At 41.7% G+C, this 10,870-nt stretch overlaps 1 long non-coding RNA gene across 1 annotated transcript; it reads left to right on the top strand.

Annotated features, from left to right (window-relative positions):
* The first annotated feature begins 1,910 nt into the window (after positions 1–1,910).
* On the top strand, positions 1,911–10,094 carry LOC142023378 (uncharacterized). Its single transcript, XR_012648219.1, has 3 exons — positions 1,911–2,063; positions 5,904–5,958; positions 10,080–10,094. It is a non-coding gene; the product is annotated as an uncharacterized LOC142023378 (long non-coding RNA).
* The last annotated feature ends 776 nt before the right edge of the window (positions 10,095–10,870 follow it).

Raw genomic sequence — 10,870 nt, 5'->3', positions numbered from 1 at the left:
AGCAAATCAAATACACAGACTCCTTCCTTTTGTTGTGCTCTGGTGGTAAGATTCCAGATCTTGGGCTCTATCTCCATGACTTTGGGGACACAGCAAGCGTCATCCTACTATCTGTGTCCAAGCAACTGTCTCTTGGAGCTGTCTTTCCTACCGGACTTTACCACACTAATTGTGTTCAGTGCTGTTCTATTCTAGTTCTTGTCCTATACCCATCAATATATCTGATCATTGATAGCCTTAACTGTTGGACATGGATACAGTGTGCAAAGATCTTGTTTCAAGTGACAGATTTTACCCAAACTAATCACAAGATAGCATAGATGTAGGTGAAACTAATGGGATACTACAAATTGTTTGTTGAAACATTACTAGGTATGATCTGGGGTTTGTTAGTGGGAAGTTTTTGTCACTGTCCCTCTCCGTATTGAGTTACATGGTTTTCTCACTTGCAACATATTGTGTTCTCTTCAGCTATTTTCTATTGTTTTACAGCAAAAAAAAATACTATATAACAGTTAAGGTACATTGTTTATGTTAATGTCTCCCTGATTCTCAGCTTTCTCTCTTCAGGACAGTTTTCCTAAGATGATATTACATCCCTGGGGCCTACTTCATAGCAGCACTAAAGCTATGATGAATAAAACAACTGCGTTGAGTCTGCCATAAATTAATTGCTCTGTTTTATATAAATGGGAGAGCTAGCAGGAGACTTAAAGCTGAATACAAATATGTCTATTACTTGGGATCCATGGTTGAAAGTGTGGGAAGACAAGAAGTAAAAGATGCCAAAGTGGATTGATTCAGAAAAGAAGAAAAGAATTTGATTAACGAGCCTCTGGGGGTCACTAACAAAGTTTGGAGCATCAGTTCCATTTGCCTTAATATTTGGGAAATCTGAAGTTGCTATTCAGTGTTCAGATTTTAATTTTACAGCAATGTGGCGAGTTAGGTCCTATGGGCGAGTGTCACTCTCCCTTACTGAAGAGAAACTGAACTGCTCAACTGTGTTTCATAAGCCCTGCCAGAGAGTCCCCTTAAACAAAAAGGCACCTATCTTTTGTGTTTGTAAAATTCTGCTGACAAGTTCAGTCTTGCCCACATGCAACAACCAGTCACAGCAGGGCTGGAACTCAGAGTTTACTGTTCCAAGCTGTTACCTTAGTGTCCCAGGAGTGAGATCCATGAAACTCAGATACTCCAGGGTAAGTTTTGTCTAAGGGAGTGGATTATGAATTCACGGATGTGCAGCACTCCCTTCTACAGGGCAGAATCAGAACTCTTTGTCATGCATTCTGTTCTGTGCAAAGCTATCAGAAATTCTCCTTTGCTATTAGCACTTGAGACTTGTGGTTTTTTGAGCTTTGTGTAAGGGTTTTCTCCATGATGTGACCATTAAATTCGGAGTGGACATGTAGCACAACATAAGGAAAACTGCAGATCTTTGGTAACCACATATTTAGTATAGTCCTCTCTCTCTATCATAAGGCCAGAGTTTGCCACTTCTTCACAGGCAATAAAATACTTCCCTATGGGAATAGCTCCATGTTCATCAATGGGACTGCTCTGAAGGTGCGTCAAAGTAGAAGCCTCACAATGAGTCTCCAGCAGGGTCAACCACTGGGCTCTTGTTTCTTGATATATGCCATTTTCTGTCATTCCCCCACCTGGAGGAAAGAATGGTACATTCGGGTAATGATTGCTAAGAGGAAGTAAGTTCTCCCAGGCCCAGTAATTGTTTGACAATGCACAGTTTGTTTACAGAGGGAACAAGCTTGAGTAATCAGAGGCCATTACTGGGTTGCAGAGAAAAATGCAGAAAGAAACCTGGGCAGGGAATCTCCAGTCAGAAGAGTTGCGTCTCTCTGAAATTCCCTGAATTTGCAGTGCCACTAATACTGATGTGACTTGAGTCACGCTTGTTTGCTGTTTTCCCTTACAGTAAGTGGTGTGTGCAAGCTGGTTAAAAGGTCCACTGCCCTGTCTTTCCTTCTTTTTCTTTTTTTTTTGAGATAAGCATGTCCTTCTTCTGCTGTTGCCGCTGTCTCTCAGCTACTCCAGGAGAGGTAAGAGAGCAGCTACCTTGTTGTGTGCAAAAATGCCTGCGGTCCGGAACACTCGGGACAGAAGGGAGGGGAAGGAAAAAGGTGGGTCATGTTATTAATATGCCCAGTGGGGTGAATCAAGTAAACTGGTGGTATGGAAAACGGATGATCCTTTCCCAGCCTTCTAGGGTGGGAAGGGGGCTGTCGTATATGAACAGAGCATGGCCGATGAAGAGAATTCACTGCACAGAGAAAATGAGAGAGAAGGAAATTGAGGTGTAGTTAATCTCTTATAAGCATATTAAAGAGCTAATCTGTGACCTGGTGTATGTATCCATACAGGTGTAGTACCCAGAGGCACTGAGACCTCATACTAGGGTGAGTGAAGTCTCTGCACTACAGCCTCAGCTGAGAGCCAGCTGGCCTTTAGGTCATGTGGTAGACCATAGGGCTTTAGACCCTATGATGGCGGGTTCAATCTCTGGTACCTGCGAGCTTGGTCTCTCAGTGTTGCACAGGGATTCAAGGTGACATATGATGACCCATTATGCCCCTCCCTAGGCTAGTCTCATTGCTGGCCCCAGTATGTGGACAGCATACTAGGTGGAACTACCTCTTCCTCCTCCTACACAGGTGGGCAGGGACTGGACATGTCCACAGTTGCCCCTTCCTCCCCAAGGGGCTTGCCTGCACAGCAAGTGGGTCCATGTCCTGGGTGAAGTAAATAGTGACAGACAATGCGGTGTTGGTTTTGCTCCCAGGGCAGCCTAATTGTGTGTGGTCCCTTACTCAGGGCAGATTGCAAGGTGCCAGCCTGGTTATAAATAAGATCAAGGACATACAGTAAATTACTAGAGAAAAGCATCTTTACCAAAAGAATTTGTGTTTGGAATAGAAATTTGGAAAATTTCGTACTGATTTTCTGGACACTGGAGAGAGCATCAGGGCTTCTAAGCTGTTTGGGGCTGGGTCCCTGTTTTTGTTGTGTGTAGCAGAACAGGGATCTGGGTCCATACATACGGCTCATGTCCCTAACATCAAAGAACCCAATGATAATAAATATTAATAATTGAAAGTGTCCCGCCCCCATTTTTAACTGTTGATTTTTCTTAACTAACAAATTCAAAATTGGTGCTGTTTTTGTGTAGCTGTTTCAACCAACTGCAACTAATTGTTGTCACGGGTGATCATCAGCTTCCCCTCTAGTACTGTATAGCTCTTTCCACTGAAGAAAAGCAGCCTGACATTTTTTGAATTTCCAAATTACTAGGTGCAACTGATTCTACAGTTTGAATTGTGCTGGGGAAAAAAAAACAAAAAAACCCAAAAAACAGGAATCAATGGCCAAGAAAATATATGTAAATTTTTGTGCGTGTTTTCCCAGCCAGTCCAATCTCATTTAACTTTACAAATGTTATTACTTAAGGCCTGTGATTCCTACTCTGAAGGAGGTATAAAATAATGCCCACATTTTACTCATGAAAAAATAGAGGGACAGGTGAAGTGACTGACCCAAAACTCCCTTACGCTTATTTTTCTGGTTTAAGTATTTTTAAACACTCTGTGAGCTCATTGGCAAATTGTTTTTTCCAGCGTCTTGTCCCAAAACTTGGTTGGGAGTGGTTGGAGGGTGTGTTTGGCACAGTGAATCATGATCCATGTAGTAAACTGATAATAGCAAATTCTAGTGACAACTCCAGAGAGTATAATGGATGCTAAAACTGAGAAAATCCCTGTCCATCTAGCAACAGATAGATAAGGGAGTCCAGAGCACTCATCAACAATGCCTAATAGCAACTATTTAGCTATTTTATAGAAAATTTGGTGTCTGAACTCTTAGAACCAACGTAAGATTGGGGAAAGTATTCTTGTAGTAGCTTACACATAAACACATGGGGGGCAAAGTCTCAGTTGGTGTAAATTGTCCAAGCTACCTCTCAATTTACACAAACTCAGGCACAGCTTGTCTCAGTTTCTCTTCCTGGGAAGACACTGATATATTTAGTAGAAAACCTTTTTCCAGTTTTCTTCTGGTTCTTAACTGCCGGTTTCCAGTGCAATTGTCTTTGCTTCAGGACAGAATTTCCTCAACAATGAGCAGTTCCTTGTTCCTTGGGTAGGGGCATCATTTCAGTATGGCAGGGGGCCAGCAACTCTGTGTTCCCAGATACTGCTTGCTGCTCCTTCTGGTCCTCTGACTACTCGGGAGAGAGGGGAAAGTGCACACATTCAATGAATTACACCTCTGCATCCTCCCTTCACTGGCCAGGAGTGAGAAGCATGAACACAAGCTGTGTTTTTTCCTCCTTCCCCTGTGACAGTAAGGGGTCTGGGACTTCCCCTCCACAGTATAGAAAGGATGCGTATGCACTGGAGAGGGGTCCAGTGGAGGTGATGGTTGGAGCACATGGCCTGTGAGGAGAGGTTGAGGCATTAGGGCTTATTTAGTTTGCAGAAGAGAAGAGTGAGAGGCGATTTGATAGCAGCCTTCAACTTCCTGTATGGGGGCTCTAAAGAGGGTAGACAGAGGCTGTTCTCAGTAGCGAGGGATGACAGAACAAGGAGCAATGGTCTGAAGTTACAGAGCGGGAGGTCTAGGTTGGATATTAGGAAAAACTATTTCACCAGGAGGTGATGAAGCACTGGACTGCGTTTCCTAGAGAGGTGGGAACCTCCATCCCGACAAGTTTTTAAGTCCTGGCTTGACAAAGCCCTGGTTGGGATGATTTAGTTGGGGTTGAACCTGCTTTGGGCAGGGGGCTGGACTTGATGACCTCCTGAGGTCTCTCGTTACCCGAGGATTCTAGGATTCTGTGATTCTAAGAGCAAGCAGCATTCTGGTATGCATGGCTGCTGCCCTTGCATGCTCCCAAAACGGTGCCCTTTCCACAGGTAGTCCCCACTTACTTCAGTGGGACTATTCCTGGTGTAATAAGGCACTGCTCTACACAAGTAAATGGGCTCACAGCTGTGCCATTTGTTGACCAACTCAGAACTTGTGTGACCTATTGAAAAAACCTCCCATCATTTAGAGCTGTACTTGTAAATAATATCCACTTCATTTGGAGTCTTTCCTTATGGCTAGTGTTTAATATTCCCCTCCAGATGGGAATACACGTAGCCTTAGGTCAGGGGCCTGCAACCTACTGGACCCATATGTGACTCTTTAAGGACTTCTTTGTGGCTCCCAGTGCTAAAATTGCAAAGTAAAAAAAGAACCCTCCTAATTATTTTCAATAAATGGTGAACGTCTATTTAGCAACATGATCAAAACAAAGATACGGTATCATACCCCACAATGCACAGCACATATTAAAGGAAGAGTTTTCCAAGTAGTTGTTCATTGTTGGGCTTTTAAAGTCTAGATTTTGAAAAAGAAAAGAAAGATTGTGGCATTCCTGCTGTGAAGGGCAACACGCATTTTTAGAAAGAAAACTGAAATTAAGTATGAAATAAAATGGGAATAATTAAAGTAGGTTCAGGAGTGAAAGTCAGCAATATAGTGGTACAAACGCACGCACGAAGTCTGAGGAAACAGAATATGTAAAAATGTATGAACTTCCTGCAATAAACATGTATCACATTACAAATCATTGTGTGTGCGCTGTTCTTAAAAAAGGAGTTGCAGAAAGTACGGTTTGACATTATTTATTAAGGACCATCTCGTGCTCACATGCATTGCAGCTCTTGAATTATTGAGTTTTGTACCAAATTTGAGAAAAATGGCTCTTCTTGCTCTTTTGGTTGCTGATTCCTGCCTCAGGTGAACATGTCAGCATTGACTTACCATAAGCGAAGTTCATTCCTCCGTCAATTTGAAGTCCTTGCATAAGACTTACTAACTTTCTTTCTCTTTCACAGAGGGTAGCTCTTACTGCACAGTATCCAAAACAACCCCGTCGAGACGCTGGCGGTGGTAAGATGTTAAGTATTTTCCTTGGAAGTTTTATTTTTTCTCTTTTTAGATGGTGGTTGAAGTGATAATTAGTAAGTTCTGGTACTCATCCAAAAACGTTTCCTTGCTAAAAGTATATACATGAGTGTCTGCATATGCACAAGCTTCCACATATTCTCAGGCTCCCATTTTGGGCAATTAAGAGAAACCAAAAATTAATAAAGTGCACTCCTTTCCCCAGGTTGTAAGCGGATGATGTAAAAGGGCATATTAAATGGTAATATTCTTATGTTTATATGACACTTTTCATCCAAAAGAGACTTAAACTGAAAACTTGTATAGTAATCTACTGCGGTGTTGCTGAAGTGGAACTATCTTTGAGGTAGAATGTACTAGTTTGGGGCAGGAAGGGAGGAACACCAAATTGCTTTGAAACTGGAAGATAATTGCAAAGAGGTAGAAAGTAACTGGCAAAGATTAGAGAGGTAGCTGAGTGACTTCAGATTGCATCTGACGAAGCAGGTCTTTGCCCACGAAAGCTTATGCTCCAAAATATCTGTTAGTCTATAAGGTGCCACAGGACTTCTTGTTGTTTTTGGTAAAGACTGATTTTGCCCAAAACACAAGAGCTAAATGCTCTGTTCATTTTACAGATGATTAGTGTGTAACCCACACATCTGGGAGTACCTCACTGTCCCATGTAGTGGCATGCAGACCACTTACAAAGAGAAAGAATGAGCCTCTGCTACAGGCTCAGCTGACAGCCAGCTGGCTTTTAGCTCGTGTGGTAATGGCTCATACATTAAGCTCTTGAGGTCCCAGGTTTGATCGTAATGTCAACAGGCACAAGTGGAATATTTTAAGAGTGTAGGAGCTATGGGGACATTATAGTAATTATGAAGAGAAAACATGTGGCAAACTGGGACAATTTCACCAGCATCAGAAAGGTTTTCAACTAAAAATCAAAGTGTTTTACATTTTTGGTCTTTTTTTTCCCTGAGAAAGCAGAAACTTTCTGTGAATGGTTCAGCTTGTTAAAAACTTGATTTTCTTTTAAAAAAACAGCTCTGGAAATGGGATAACTGAAGCTCTGTAGGAAGCCACCTATCAGAGGTTTCTAATCTCTTTTCTACAGTTTTCAAAAAAAAGCGGCCAAGTGGATATTGTATTTATTTATTCAATCTGTTTGAAAAAAGAGCTATCTGGCACTAGATAAATGGCCATATTCTGCTCTCCATTGAATCCAGAGTAATCCCATTGAGTTTGGTGGAGTAACTTTGGGGTTTCCCTGAAATTTTAGAGAGATACTTCTGACATTCTATTTAGTTATAAATGGATTATCTGCACTCTTATTTTTCCTTATTTTTTGAAGAAAATTGCTTTTTTAAAAACCTGCCTTAATTCTACATAAAAAACATAAGAAAACACTCAGCATTAATCTGGCAGCAAGGATGCATCCTGAAACCTAGTTTTGGAGAATAAAATCTGACTAGAGTTTTCCTTCTTTAAAAAAATAGTCTCTGTGACATTTGTTAGAAATATTACTAGCAAATGGATCATGTGTTCCATTGCTCAGGAGATGCAATTAGATTTTTCTCCAGGTTTATAAAACAAACTATGGTATAAGTGTGTTGTCATGGAACCATTGGTATGGTTTCCAGATAGATACCTCAACTTTTAATTGGGACTCCAGTGCTTTTTTTGGTACAACTGTTGTTTTTTTTTCCAAATTCACCTAAGGGATTTGGTTCTCAAATTCCCATGACAAGGAACTGGACAGCCAAATGCTCTAAGTGGAGTTGAAATGCTCAGCCTCTGTGTTGCCTTAAACATTATGCTGCAAATAATAAGGAGCATTTGCTTAATAAAGAAGGTTTGAGAAACTCAGTATCACGTAAGGATTTTATCCTGCCAATACCACTGGTGACACAGGTGCTTCTCAGCCTGGGTGGATCCTGAGCTGTTAAGTGGATTGCTCGCCTCTAAAGCTCACAACAGCCCTCAGTTTAGGCTCCTTCTCTAGGGCACCAGCTTGCTGTTTGTTGAGCTACTCTCACCATTGACCAGCCTGGGGAACCCAAACGCCATTAGCTTGTGGCCTCTCCAAGTGGTACAGGCCAGGACAAACCTGCCTACCGAAAGGGGCTGTCTGCCCAAACCAGCCCTCTTGTTGTGCTGTAAGGGGTGTAGACTGGGTTTCCTTGCTTCTCCAGGCTCCAGCCCTTGGACCCCAGGAAAGCAGCTGCCTACAACTATCTCCAACAACATCCATGTGACAGTTGTAGTTCCATGGACCACTTTCCCATGGTCCTCTCCAGCACCTTCCTTACTCACAGATTCTTTGTTCTGGAATCTGCCTGTGCTTGCTCCTCTGAGATCCTTCATAGCTCCTTCTGTCCTCAACTCCAGGTGCTTTAATTGACTTGATTACCCTGTTTGATTCTGGCAAGTTCTTGCTAGTTCTAGATTAGCCTGTTTTTTTTTTTTTTACCCTGGGAACAGGAATGTATTTAATTTGGGGCTAATATATTTCCCTTCTACTATTCTCTTGTAGCCCTCTGGCATGACACTGTCACTCCCTACAAGATGAGGAAGTGTTATATTCAGTTTATATATGGAAAAGTGAGTCATAGGGTAGGTTAAATCATAGACTCATGGAAGTATAGGAATGGAAGGGACCTCAAGAGGTCTCTTGTCCAGTCCCCTCCACTGAGCCAGTACTAAATATCAACTCGACAATCCCTGACAGTTGACTATCCAACATGCAGAGACAGATTCTGCCACCTTCCTAAGTTATTTTTATTCCAGTGCTTAAGTAACTTGACAGGAAACTTTTCCTGACCTCCTACCTTAACCGTTCTTGCTTCAATGTAAATCTATTACTTCCTAGCTTAGCCTCCATGTTAAGGGGAACAATTTACCATTCTCCTCTTTATACTAACCTTTTACTTGAAGATTGTTATCATGTCTGCCTCTGCTCCTGTCTTGTGTAGACTAAACAAACCCTTTTTTTTTTTCAATTTTTCCTCCTAGGTCTCAACCTTCAATCATTTTGATGCTCTCCTCTGAATTTTTTATTCATTTGTACACTTCTTCCACCAAGTGTGGTGCCCAGAACTGGACAGAGAACTCCACTGAAGGCCTTATCAGTACTGAATACAGTGGAAGAATAATTATTTCTCATGTCTTCTTTGCCTCACTCCTGCTAATACATTCCAGAACAACAGTATTGCATTGTTGACTCATAGTTTGTGCTCCATTATCACTCACAGATCCTTTTTTTACAGTGCTCCTTCCTAGCTGTTTTAATTTTGTATTTCTCCAATTAACTATTATTATTTTCTAAATGTAATACTTTGCTTAGATCGGTATTCAGTTCTATTCCACCTAAGCCACAGGCTTCCAGAGAGACTTTGAGCAAATGACAAACAACGTGATGATCACAAATAAACAGAGGGAATGAAAGTAAATCAAACTGAAATTTAGGTAACAATCCAGTAGGCCAGCCTTCCTATTCTAAAGTGAGAACTCTGGGTCAAAACTCTATTTTGAGGACCAGAGAAGAAGTAGGCTATTGTTGAAAACATAGCACTCAAGAGATCTCAGTTCTTTGCTCTACTTCTTGTGTGACCTTGGGCAAGTTGTGACACTTAGGGTACAGTTTTCAACGACACCTAAGTGACCAGTTTGCTTGTAAAAAGTGACTCAGTCACTTAAAAACCATTGAATGTCAATGGCTCTGAATGCCAGCCTTTTTTTTTAATTGAATTTATGCTCCTATATCATTTAAACACTTTTGAAAATCTTACCCTTAATCTATTTGTGCCTCAGGTCCCATCTGCAGAATGGGTTATAGCAGTTTAACACACTTATCCCCACAAAACCCCTGTTCAGCAGCAAAGATCATGAAGCAATCAGATGCTAGAGTACCTGGGGTCCAGTAAGCACCAAAATAGATAAGACAGCTGTCTGGTTCCAGCCAGTGGTATCAGGAGGACTGCTCAAATATTATTAAGAGTTTGTAATTGAGCATGGATGGTAGCCCAGCATCTTCCATATATTTCATGTGAACCCTTTTTTTCATTTCTGTTTGATATTTTATTTTGCTATCGCTCAAATTCTGGCATGTCTTTAATCTGCAGATGTCTTCAGTAGGGAGGGGAACCTCACCATGAAGCTGGTAAATGTGCTCGAAATTGACACGCTCTTTGCGGATATCGCTGAAACTTTCAACAAGCAACGTGGGGGTCACTGGGCCATGAAAGAAGCTATCCAAAAGCTGAAAGAAGTCTCTGGCTCTGCTGCCACTAATAGTCTTGCAGCTTGCATAGAGAATATAAAGCAGGAGCATGGTAAGTGGACAAAGATTAGGGGTGAATTGATGTCAATGGTAAAACAGTGAAAACCAAATGCTCAGCTTGAACTAACAGTGCTCCCTGCAAGACAATGCTTGCACAGTTTTGCCTGGGCTCTGTAGGTAATCTTTCTAGCTCTCCTGGCTACTAAGAAGCTAAACAGTAAAGTGTCTATATTTTACAGGATAGCAGAAAAGATTAATAAGTGTGTTAATACAGACTAGCCCTCCAAAGCTGTGGGTCAGACCATGGTTACCTTTCAACATCATGTTTCGCATCAGTCAGGAGGGCTTTTTATTTCTTGGGGGCTGGAAGGAAGTTAGAGAACTGCTTTGCATAAAATAAGAACACTGCTCCAACTCTATTACAGCGTTCAATAAGGTTTCAGGTGATCCGAGGGAGAAAGACCACTGTTCTAGGATATGAGTCACCCCACTCCTGGGTGGAGTTACATTTGCAGTGCTTTGTGTTCCTGCTGTCCTTGGGAAATCCAGGAGTGGGTTTCTGTTCAGGTCTCCCATTGGTGGGGCAAGCCTTAGGCAACTGAACCAGTCCCAGTTATTGAACAAGAGTATATG

The sequence above is a fragment of the Carettochelys insculpta genome, chromosome 20 (genome assembly GCF_033958435.1).
Source record: "Carettochelys insculpta isolate YL-2023 chromosome 20, ASM3395843v1, whole genome shotgun sequence".
Classification (NCBI taxonomy): Eukaryota; Metazoa; Chordata; order Testudines; family Carettochelyidae; genus Carettochelys; species Carettochelys insculpta.
Note: the sequence above shows the minus strand (reverse complement) of the source record. Positions and strands in the feature narration are given on the sequence as shown.